The 13,129-nt window shown below is 42.2% G+C and overlaps 1 protein-coding gene across 5 annotated transcripts in view; it reads right to left on the bottom strand.

Moving 5' to 3' along the window:
- Positions 1–13,129, bottom strand: part of SGCD (sarcoglycan delta) — a 340,677-nt gene that overhangs the window by 23,892 nt on the left and 303,656 nt on the right. The gene's annotated exons all lie outside the window — the stretch shown is intronic.

Genomic DNA, 13,129 nt, shown 5'->3' with positions numbered 1-13,129 from the left:
TCCAACACCGGACTTCCAGTCCAAACCAGTACCACTACCCACTTGCTAACGTTACCCAGCGTCACTGCTGGGATAAAACACTGGAATGAGTCAACCTAACAGATCTCTTGTTTTGACACTGAATATTGAGCCTGCCATACACAGCTCAGAGAAATCTATATATCTATATCACAGAAATACAGCAGACAATTTCCTGCAGAGAAATTTCCTTAGTAGCGAGGAAGCACTCGAAGCTGGTCACCTCCTGTCCCCCCTTTCCAAGACCAATAAGGAATGTTCTCACATTAATGACTCTCAGATTTTCCCAATGTTTCCCCTCATTTTTCATGATCAGACTTCAAGGTTGCCCAGATATCAAAGTACAACTTTTCAAGTTATATCCAAACATTTACCAAGACTTGGCTGCGATTTAGGAAGGTGAAGAACCGACTACCCCAAACCCATGGCAGTACATCGACGTGCCAGGGAAGTGTTTCATACTGCAAGTCCAAAGCTTCAAAATGGAAATTTTGGTGGTTTTTGAGCTGCTGTTCTAAAACACATTCTCATGTCCATGCAACATCCCAGCATCCCAGTTTATTGTGGCAGTGGATATTTGTTTTTCAAAGCAATTTAGAAGTGGATGAAAGCCAACAAGAATCAGCTTGGGTTTTCTCCTGCCTCAGCCCCTGCACTGCTGCACTCCACCAGAAAGGTAATTTCAGCGTGCCGTGCCTGGTCTCTTTTTGTCTCTTCTTGTTTGCCTAGCACACGGTAGGTGCAAGGACTATTTCTTTCGCTGTCTACACAGCATTATGCACAGTAATGACTCGTTTCATCTACAGCATTTAGGAACTAATCCTATGTAAGAAAACATTAGCCAAACATGCTCTTGTTACCCAAACTCAATTAGCTGTGAATTGGAAGGGAAAATATATAAAATAACAGGACCATTAGAAAAGACTGGAGATTTGTAAACATGTTTACATGCCTGCTGGCCTGTTTTTAAAATTCTGGTGTTGCATCTTCCTGCGCCCGTTGCATGTGAAGGAGGTAACTGTACCTTATCTTCACGCAGTATCTGCTGCTGGATCTTCTGGCCTAAACGATTTTCATTCTTACATAACATACCACATTAACGCTGAAGAGAAGGAACCTATTTAATCCCTGGACTCAATAAAACATGGACAATGGGATCATGAGTCCCACCACACAGGTCTCTCAATAGAACCTGACTCTGGCATAAATAGGAGGGGAGAGGGAGACAGCTGCCTCTTACAAAACTTGGAAATTGCAAAAGAATTACTTTTCTGTCCCTCAAATATTATTGAATTCACTGCAGTTCTTCCCTTCATCTTACTCCAACGATTCCCACAGTCCTCTTTTCTCCTGTGTATTGCTATAGAGCAGGTCACCAGGTATAAACAACATTTGCTGTTACCCTAAAAACCAACATTTGCAATTTTTAGTTTATAGGTGATGACAGTAACAGAGTACCCAGGGCAAAACCACTGAAACCACACTACTGCCCCCAAACCAGTATAAACATCCTCTGCCACTTCAAAGAATTCAAACCACTCCATCCCAGCAGCATTCGTGGTGGATGAGGGTCTGGCAGGGCGCAGCTCTGGCAGTGGGGATGCGGAGTCAAACCTGGGGGCAGGTTTTATCCAGCGATGCTGAATATGCTCCTAGTATGGTTCTACAGATGACAGTATACAGAGTATCTTTATCTCCTCTAAAGGATATCTTTTATAAAGCAGTCACATCCTGACAGTCAAGCTGCTTTAACTTTACTGCTCTAGTTAGAGGCATAATGTGGGGAGAGCTTAAAGAGATATAACTGGACAGGCCTGTGTTAATTGTTCCCACTAGACCTGTGCTCTGTGACCTTGGACATCCTCAGAGCCATAAATATGAGCTTTGATTGCTGTTCCCATAGTGACTGGCAGGAAGAACACACAGGAGGGTGGACCAGGACCGCTTCAAGCAGGCAAGCAGCAACAGGAAATGATTAAGTTCAGAAGCTCTGGGGACACTAATGTCACTGCAGGCCAGCCAACCTGGAAGATAAACATTGCTGGGCACTGTGAAAATGATTTTTCTATTTGCTTTCCACTGAGAGAGTGAACTAGGCTACACTATGGGCACTGGGCTTGGCAAATGAGACCGTGAGCTCTTCTGAGGCAAATTCACCAGTCCTTTCTGCTGCTGGAGATGTCAAAGCTACTAGTGGGGCCTGTCACATTTGTGCTGTGCACGCTTACTGTTGAGGAACAGGAACACCAGCTCTTGAGCTCAATTAGACCCGCAGAGCAGGCATGGCTGATGCACAGAGCACGTTTCTACATGGAGCAACACACAAAGTGGGAGGCTAAATCACCCCATGCAAAGTTGTCATGTACCTGGGCTGTCCCTCTTCCCGTGCCAAAGCCAGTGCAGTTATTTCTACAGTGCTCTGCATTGTGCCCCAGGGGCTGCCACAGGGTTTGGTGTGGAAATGGGAGGCCTTTGGCATCCCACTCCAAAAGGGAAAGGACCTGGTGGGTGCACTTGAGGAGAGGAATGCAGCTTGTTCTGTGACTGACACCAGCTCTTGCTCTCACTGTGCTCTGTGCTGTGAATACAGAAACAGAATTCAAATAGCTCTAAACTCTTGCATTTCATTATAAGAAATGGAAGGGTTTCAGGAAAAAAGTAGACACACATGCTGGTGGCCTGAGTATGCATAAAAGCAGCTCAGGAATATTTATATTAGCAGAGTACACAGCAGGGAAAGCAGAGCTGTGCTAAAGGCAAAGCTGCCGGAGCATTTCTGAGTGACTTGCTCAACAGCACGGCGTGGTGTGCTCGCTGGCCGCCCATCCACACTCAGGTTTGGTAACTCCCCAGCGATCGGGGCCTTATACATCATGGAAGAATAGAATTTACACATGATCAGATCTAGCATCACCCATAGATCACTCAAAGTTATAACCCTCAAAACTACAACAGCCTCACTGTCTCCCTGAGTATATTAAGGCTGGGAATGGAAAATAGCTGTTCAACCATCCAGGACAAATCAGTAATTATTCAGCTGGAAAGTAACACTGAATCTACCTGTCTATACACTTTGTAAACTACCCAAAGTCTCCAATTCACATATATCAAACTCTTCAGACTTCGGTATTGTGGTAACTTTAACACCAAAAGAAAACAGACAAGCCAATAAAAGAGCAAGTACAAGGCATCACTTCTCCCTTACTACATACAGCACTTTTACATATACACATAGGTCTGTTAAAAAAACATGGTCATTCTGACATGTTTTGAAGTCAAGATTACATGGTCTTTTATGAGAAGCTCAGTGGCATGCCACAGGGAGAGACCGTACTATTCTCATGTGATAGCTGATCATCCCGGCCTCTCCTCTCTGCCTCTAGCCTTTCACTGAAAGTACATCCCATCATTTTTCAAGTAGTTGAGTCAGATTTGCGAAGTCTGCACATTCTTATAGTAACCACAAGCACTTAAAGCATCAGCTATTTTTTTTTTAAGTTTGGTTCCTCCTTTTTTTTAACCAAGTAGAAAATGCTACAATTGTCAAACATTCTTTTTTAAAATGACCAGCTCGTGACGCCCCTGATATTTATACAGGATGGACCATCGTACTCTGAAAAATCAAGCATTATAAAATATGAATCTCTCAGGTGCTCAAATGTCTTAAGTTACTTCTGGAAATATTGACTAATAATAATTATGGCCTGCTTTGCTTCACTGTTAATCTCTCTTTCAGAAAGTGCATTTCTTGAACTATAGCAAATGACACTTTAAAGAAGAATTTTGCATTTTTCTGACTGCAGCAAACCATATGGAGAGTGGCTGACGGGTCCTGATGAATAACAGATATACTAGCAGCTTCCCAGAATACTTATCTCTGAAAAGAAAGAAGCTCTGCAGAAGTGGCCTGGATAGCTCCATAAATCAATGCCACACTGTTAATTCCTGACAGCTACTAAAAATTAAGGGATAGTCAATTTTAAGGATTGGTCCTACGAAAGTCTTGTAATCGTTCTTTCAAGAGCCATAATCTCCACTTGGGGAGCAAGAGAGCCATTATATGTAAGTATTCAGTGGCTCTGCCAAAATTTCAGCTTAGCTGTTGAAGGCTAATTTTGCTATTCATCACTTTAAGTAAAAGTGCAGCCAAAGATGTTGCTTTTGTTTATATCAAGGGTGTTTTTTTTTTTATGGTAATTCAAACCAAAAAAAGCATTTCATTTGTTGCAGAATCGTTCCGCCCCACTGGCAGCTTAGCCAGTGCTGTAACCTACCATAGCCTGGACTAGGAAAGCCAGATGCTAAGGAAATTGTATGTGCTTTGCTTCACTTAGAAAAACTGGCATCCAGCTAGAGGAAAGCTTCCTCAAAGAGATGATTATGAAACCAACACTCGCTTTGGTATTGCACATTTTTACATACTGCATGAGTCAGAGAAACACTTTTAATGTGTATCTGAGCACCTTTGCCTGCAGAACTCCCACTGCATTGACACCGATTCCCCTTTCAAGTCATATCAGTTCACAAGGTATCATGCAACATCATTGAAAATGTGCATGTATTTATTAGAGGTTACAGCATAAAATATGCAGGCACCTTGAAATGTATTTCAGACTGTGACAGCAGGCAGAGGGACTGAATATATGTGAGAGGTTTATGATGAACTCTAAAGTGTCTTCATTTAAGAGGCAGCATTCTTTTTTTATAGGCATCCTTTATTGCTTGGCTTATTCTTTCTATCTGTAACTAACCTCTAGACTCATAGATTTAGACTCCTGGTGTGATGTTGCTTGAATGCCATGCACCTCAGAGCTCTGCAAAATGTTCTGACAAAGTCATTGCTTGGTCCGCTCTTACTGTTCAGAACAATGCCAATGGATGCAGAGATTAAATGATACCCCACTGCTCAACTGAGAACCCATAAAATCAAGATATTTAGTGGGTGTTTTAGAAAATCTGTCACATGCTAAGCAGGAAAGAGCAGGAAAGGACTAGGAGAGATTTAGTGTTTCATTCTCCACTCTCTTTAGCAGCATTGCCCTTGATGTTTTCAGTAAGACCTTTTTTTATAAAGAATTAGGTATGAACCGATGGTGGGGATGAGGAACTGAGCCTAAGTGAATGACAAATTACTCTCTTCTTGATATAATCAGTTTGATCCCATATAGCAAAAACTGAGCATTTATGGAAGTGTGCAGGGCATAGATGGGCCAACTCCCACGCTAAGGCAGCGACCAGATCCCAGGGCTGAATTCAGGACCCAGGTTGTTTCCAAATGTGCAGCTCATGCAGAAATGCATACAGTGTGTTTACAAGAAGACCTCATTAACTTGAAGCGAATTATACAGAAGTGATCAAGGGACATAATGTGCTGTGTAAGGCCATCATTACCTCATGACTTCATGGGAACTTTTTTTTGAATAAAGGCAAAGCATTGCCTACAGCATTTAGCCCATTAATACCAACACCAAAACCACATCGATAATCCCACATGACCAAAGTTTCTGTACTTCAAAAAGCATTAGTGAATTAAGTCATGCAGTAAGATATACACCTAAAGGTTTGGATGTTGTGAAGAGCAGAAATGCATTGCCCAAATCTCCTGGCACTGTACAGCTGGGACTGGGTTTTTCCACTGTGCTCTCAAAACAGTTCCTTCTGCCCCAGGGGAATAAAAATTTATCATCTGGTACTGAGAGGTTTGGAGGCTTTAGATAGAAATGAACAGCAATTACAAAGGACTTAATTTTTTTACCCTAAAAGCTCTGTCAGAAATGTCATTTGTAATTAATTAGAAGTGTACAAACCAGATAAAAGCCTGTTAAAGTCGGGCACTTTTTAACCTAGGGAACTCTGGGTTTCAACTGCTGGCTGAAAACTCAGGAACTTTTTACAAATTTTCTGTGCTTTCCAGGTGATCCTTCTGGCAGCACCTGAGTTTCCAAAATGAAATTCTTCAGGTTTATAAAAAAGCTTCCATCTTTTAGACAGAGCTCCTAAGCTGATTCTTGTAAGATATCCTGTTTTTCTAAAGAGACCTTCGAATTTATTACAAACCATTTCACATGCACACATTTTCAATCATACCTTGTGGGTCATGAGAGAGAATTTAATTTCAGAAACCTTAGGATAATCTTTAACCTCTGGCATTGCACGAGAAGATACTGCATATTTTCTATCAAAATGAACAGCTCTAATAACGTTCCACTAATATCCATTTATATTTATTACTCCTTCATTAAAGTTTAGACACCAAATCCTTAATAAAAAAAATTAAATTGACATTTTACTTCTTTCTCTGTCTTTTAAAACGTTAATACTTAAGGAACTGGACAGGACATGTCATATTTTTATCACTGCCACACAGTTCAGCACTAGCAGCATAAACCCTTTGTGTCTTGCTTTTTGCCCTTATTATATCAAATATAAGCAGATTTTCACTGAGTTCACTGGCAGGGAACATCTCCTTACAGCAGCACATCCTCTCATTATCCAGCCCTCTCAGCTGTTCTCAAACTCACCAGGAGGCCATTTCCCTCTGCTTTACAACCTCTTTTATGATCCTTGATGGCCTAAGTTTGGGGTTTTTTGGTTTACTACTTTGCTTGATTCCCCTGTGTCACTTTATAACACATCCTCAGCCAGCCTTCCCACAACCGTCCTTAGCGACATGAAACCAGGCAAAGAGGGAGAGTGTGTGTTTTTCTTTTTTGTATTGTGAAAAGCAAGAGATAAGTCATGAACCGAGGTCAAGTCAACATGAGAAACAGAGAATTGCAGCTGAGTTCCAGCTGGAGAAACAACGGCCAGGAGGGTCGCAAGAGCCCGACACACATCCGTGTTATCCTAACCCAGGGGAAAGCTCCTCTCCTTCTGCAGCTACTGCTCACAACCTGGGAGATTAGCTCCTCCTCTCTGGAGAAGAGATGTATTTCTGAATGTGTTTTTCAGGCTTTCTTGGTTATTACTGGGTTGTAATCACATTTCTGCTTCCTCATCTCCTGCATGGCTCCGAAGCCACACGACACCGTGTGAAACACATGCTTGTAAGTTTGGCTTCTTCTATCCAAGGACACAATGTCCTTGTGCAGCTGAAGTGAAACACGGCGTTACTTTACTTGCCAGCAAAGCCGTGTGTATGTATTGAGGTATGTATTTATAGCAGCCACCTCTGCTGATGGGTGAAAGGCAGCTGCCACTTTGCCTTTCAAACCAGCAATGCTCCAACTTTAATATGGTGCTCTCACACTTTTGGCATCATAAAAACGCTGCTTTTTTTTTTAGTGAGTCACTCCAGTGCCAACTCAGCTGGGGACCAGAGCAGGGGACCGCCAGCTTCAGAAGCGTCAGCAGAATCTGGAAATGAGGCGGCCAAGTCCACGGGCTCTCAACTTTACTAAGAAGGAGAAGAGAAAGAGGAACCACCTGCCAGCTTCTGCCTGTGCTGACAGCACAAGTAGCTTCTGCATTTCCATTTCCTCCCTTCACGGGACATGAGCGTGCACAACACGCAAGATGGGTCACCGACCATCTCCAGTCCAATGCTGCTGAGCCAATTCACTGCTGAGCCCAGAAGGCACACAGCAGCACGCAGGTAATGCTCACACGCTAAGAATATATTATTGTCATTCTAGATGAAGTAGAGACCAGGGGAGCAACTATGGGTTGTGCAGGGGTCCCCAAAGATGGACAAAAGTTTGACTGTCAAGTCATATTTAGAAATGGGTTCTCATTAGGCACGTGCTGCCTCCACACCGAGAGGCAGAGCTGAGTCCAAACACCATTCGAGAGCAGGGAGTGACATTCCTTTAGCATGAACTCAGCAACGCTATTTGGTTGGGAATTACTACTATTCAAAACAGCCAGAAGTGCCACAATAACCCATGGGATAAATCCACACTGCAAAATATACATGAGGAGCAGAGCAGCAGCAGTCACCGCACTTTAAAAAGATAAAATCAATTCAAGTCATGAAGAAATGACATAGCTACTCCTGTTTGGCCTAGAGAAAACAAAGCTATTCCACATGAAACATAAATCCAGAATAAAGATTCTGTAGGCACAGGAATGTTTATGATTTCTCTTAATAAGTATACAAAATACTGCTTTCAAAAGAAAGGATCCCTTTATAGCTATGGACACGTTTTTCTCCTCTTTTTAACAGGGTTATGCAACAGCTACTGATTCCTGACTACAGTCTAAAGTACAATTAGTGTATTTGTAAAAGTGTCCTTTTTAATCACAATGGACTTGTATAGCTCAAAGTACCTCACTCACACCAAATAATAAGTATTATTGCCTTGATACAGCCAAACGCTCCGGCATCAGCAGACGGCAGTAGGAAACCCCGGAGGAACTCCTCACTTGGCCAGGCAAGTGTCTCAACTGTCCTTCCCTATTTTGTACTAGGTTAATGAGAAGTCCATGTTAAACACTCGCTTTTTAAGGAAGCTGGTTTGTTAACTGCTGCTCTTCAGCAGGCGAAACCCCAGCTGCGGTTCCTGTGCTGGGCTCTGCACGGCTGCGGGGAGCTCTGTTTGCCAGAGGGCTCCCAGGCTCGCATGTGGAGTCTCAGTGGGAAGACAGTCCTGCCTTAAAAGCATGTACCGAGTGGTGAGTGAGGCCAAGATTTTTATTTTGCCTGCTTTGCTCTTCACTTCGGGTTTTAGAAATGTGAGATACACAGCTGGAGAAAAGTATAAAGGGATAGAGAGAAATATTAAAGAAAACCATGTATTTTTCTACCCAAAAGCAAACATAGTGCTCAGTGGATTACATTCCTTTCATTTCTTTAAGATAAGAACAGTATTCAAAGGAAAATCTCCTTCTCTTCTGAGCTATTCAATCATTTTGAACACGATTACATCCTAAATATCACAGTATTTGCAAAGGATTGGGATCACAGTGATAGGTGGGTAAGGTGCTTTCCTTGCCACTTTTCTATTTACTTCTGTATTTCATGCTCAATGTCCTTGGTACAAATAGCTCTATCTCAAGTACAAATGTTACGATAAAACAATAGTTTTTGAGCCTCTCACAGAGCATTACAAATGCCACATCCCAGACCAGCACACCAACTGATTCACGCTCCAGCATCTCCAAACTACCCTACATGACAGCAGTACTAGCCAGACTCTGCTGCAAGGCAAACGTGTTGCCCAACTTGCCCTGAAACAAACACTGGTTTGCCTGCCCATCTCTATGGGTAGTTGTCCAATGATTGCTTTTAGGACACTTATGGCCACTGTTAGTCAATAACCTGCAGATCCTGTTACAGTCGACACCCCAAAAATGGTCCTTAGAGCCTGCAGACCAGGTATTCCTCCCAGGGCACAAGCAGTAAGCTATGTCACTCCACAACATGGTAGCCCACCCTAATCATTATCAAAATGCAAATGAAAGGCAACATTTCTTATAAACATCTGCATTCTACAGGCTAAAGGGTATTTTCATCATTTTCTGTAAGACCTTCCGAAAAATACCACCTCAGGGAGCCGACTAACCTACTAGACAGATACATCATGTTAGATATGTCACCGCATCCTTTTAATCAGTGCATAGTCAATATTCTGTATTATATGAATAACTAATTAGTTTCACAACTTATTTCCACAGATGTCACTGCAAAATCTATCTGAGGAATGTCATCTGCACTTAAGAGTAGGACAAGCATTGTAATTAAGTATTAAGCCATTTCACCAGTGTGAGTCTGCCATGGAGTGTGAAATGGCTATAATTCACATTTTTAATACCTCGCATTTATTAGCATCTATTTTCTACTCAAGGTTAGCGGTGTCCTGCATAGAGAGTTAAAAAAAGCAAAAAAAGGTCGCATTTTTGTTATTCAAATGGATGTACGTGCATGTCTGACTGTACAGATTGGCCACACCGACAGGGTTTCGCTCACGTCCCAGAGGACTTCTGGCTCTTACACCTTTGTGAATGGCACTTGAAGGTTAGATGAATGCTCTGATTATGGAGCAAGCGACATTATGCTGTTGAGAGCTAATGACAATCCTGGGCGCAACGCACCTAGGCAGGATACAGATCTTGTATACAAGAAAGATATTCAATCTGAGATAACAGTCAGGATTGATGATTAATATCTCCCAGAAAAAGGCTTTGTTTGCATTAGGAAACCCCTACAGAATAAATTCAGAGAGAGAATAATGAATCAGGCTGTTATTCAAGGCCCAGGAAAAGTTAAATTGGTCTCTGTCTGGAGCCATTGCTGCAGTTGTGATTATGCTCCTTAATTATATGCAGAAGAAGAGGAGTCTTGTGTATCCTCTCACCTGCCACCAAAGCAGAGGGATATTTCCACTGCTCTCTATCCCATAAGCTATGCCATTTGGCAGTAATTTCATTTAGAAATCTGCCCCCTTACCTCCCTATTCCCACTCCTCTGCTTTCACTTGAAGGGCCACGTAGCTCTGGTGGAATATGCACGCTCTGGCACCCACACATTCCTGCAGCACAGGGGACACGAGCGCGTCTGGGAAGAGCCTTGCACCCCGCTGCAGGCTTCTCAACCACAAATTCCAACTGCTTTGTCTTTTTTTCGCTGGCTTGAGCTGATCTCATTTTTTACTTCAGCAATATACTGTGTTCGAAACACCTTCATGCCAAGCTCCCCTTCCTGCCAAGCCTGCTTTCACCGTCCATTAGCCCTCTTTGAAGAGGATCTGCGGGTCTAGGGACAGATCCTATTAGCAGCACTGTGAACAGGGCAGGGCCGTGATTTATCCAGCCGGGATAAATCAGCAAAGCTCTGTCAACGCCTCTGCCATTTCCCAGGCACGTGCCTCCCCAGCATCTGATCCATATCTAGGCTTCACCTGCTAAACACAGGGAAGGAAAGGACAGCGAGAGCTGAATCCCCCCTTCCTGGTGCTGGGTGTGAAAGAGGTGAAGGCCATTAAGAGAAGATTTTCTGAGGTAGGGAAAGGGAAGAGCACCCCCCCTCTCTTGTTCTTTGCAATAGAAATACTTTAACAAGTGGAAAGCCCCAGCAATCAACTGCCTCCTTAACTCCAAGCCTTATATCCAATGGTATAAAGAGAACTTAATACACTGCCCACAAGAAACCTACAGAAAAGACTGCCTTTGATTTGGGAGAGCTGTGGCTTGTCTTCTATAATAGATGAACAGGCAGCAGCTTTGAAGGACGTCGACAGAAGGAAAGGCTAAAGCAAAGTGGCCATGGCTATGAAATCAGTGTGAATTCTGCTCTGAGAAAGTCTCATCCAACAGCAAGCATTTCAGGAAGCCTCAGCTGTCACTGCAAAATTGTTAGATCAGATGTGGTCTCCTAGATTAGAAAATGGAGAGCGATGAGGATCTCTGCCATTCAAAAGAAACTCATCAGAGTCCACTTAAATTACCTTGAAGTTTAGAAACCAGGAACTTGTTCTCTCGTTTTAGTTGTATGCTAACAGGTATGTGTCGACTTTAGTGGAGACAGTCATATAAATCCAACCCAACTGTGTCATATGAAAACAGCTATATTTGTTAACAATGTGGAAAGAAAAGCTCATCCCAAGACAGAAGTCTGTTGTCTCTTAAGCTGTTAGGACTACCAAAATTATTTGGATTCCACTGGTATAACAGAGAAAAGAATTACATCCTTTCTGGTAAATCAATTGGAAAATAACATCAGTTAGATACAAGGCTACATTGGCCATTTTTCCCTTGCTGACACCTCACAGGAATCCCCAAGTGTTTGCTGTAAACTAAACAGTGTTTCAGCACCACACATTAGTCTTTATAAACGACTTTCATTTCACACAAATTACTTCCTCTTTCGTACCATTCATTTTTTGCATTTCCTCTAATTTTTATTCTCTTAATCTTTATTAATGTAACAGGTTTGAGACAGAAACATTATTTGTGTTCGTACTTACTGAAAATGTCTCTGCTGCCTTGTGAAACACAGCTGAGAGAAACCTTAATTCGGTAAGAATTATTGTTTTGCACAACGAGTATTGTTACATTAGCTGAGCACTGTATTTAAATTGCTTTTTGTTACAATAGGTCTCACTTGGACTATTTAGATAGTTCAGTACTATACATGGTAAGGTAGAATTGCACTAATAAAATCAAGCTGCAAGTACATTTCATCTGCCATTTGGTACTTTCAGTGCTTCATAATTAACTTTGGTCAAAAATTACCTCTTCAAGCCCAAGGGATTAATTATCCCTTAACTATATTTGTGCACTACAGGAAAAACAGTCATCCCTTGGTTTCCTGGCCTTGGATGAGCGGTTTACTGCATTTTTAACCTACAATAATTGTGGATGAATTCCAGGTGTGTGCTTACCCCTCATGGAGTGCCCTCCCCCTAAACTATTTTTGGGGTCATACTGAATGGCAATGTTAAACTTTCCAAGAATTTGAAAATAATTTGGATTTGTTTGCTTTCCTTTTTACTGTTTTTGACCACTTTAGAACCCAATGAACAACTACCAAAACTTTCAACAGTCTAAAATTACTTTAAATAAGTAAAAACATTGAAATGTTCACAGAAGTATATCAAATAGTTTTTCAACCATCTCTAGTTCTTAGGTCATCATTAAAGAATATTCTAGACCCCAAATAGGAAACATGAACCATTAATAACACCCTGCACTAAACATGACATTTATGACCTCTGGCGTTCCTACTACAACTGATACTGAATAGGATTGTTCTAGGACACATGAGTCTGTCTGCATCACGGGAAAGCACCTCCTGAGAAGACTCAGCAGCAAAGTCCAGACCTGGTTCAAACAAGCACCAAACCAATTCTTGAAGCCATATGATGAGCTTAGCATGTAAGAAGAAATCTACGCACATATTGCCATGTGAATTTTCTTCATCTAAACCATTGCAGACAAAAGTGGTTTAGAAAGGGCACTCAGAAAAGAGGACCACACCTTGTCTGCTCTCCAGGATGGTGACCACCTTGTAGAGCAGCCAGTTACTAATACATGAATTAGGCTATATGAACCGAAGACCATTTGTCAGCTAAACGGGGACAGAAAGTCTGTGGAGAACATGTGCTCCATCACTTGAAGCGTGTCACTCTTTGTGACACATGGGTGTGACTGGAGGCTTTTGGGAGATGGGAGG

The sequence above is a fragment of the Nyctibius grandis genome, chromosome 10 (genome assembly GCF_013368605.1).
Source record: "Nyctibius grandis isolate bNycGra1 chromosome 10, bNycGra1.pri, whole genome shotgun sequence".
Lineage (NCBI taxonomy): Eukaryota > Metazoa > Chordata > Aves > Nyctibiiformes > Nyctibiidae > Nyctibius > Nyctibius grandis.
The sequence above is the reverse complement of the archived record's forward strand: the minus strand, read 5'-3'. Positions and strand labels throughout refer to the sequence as shown.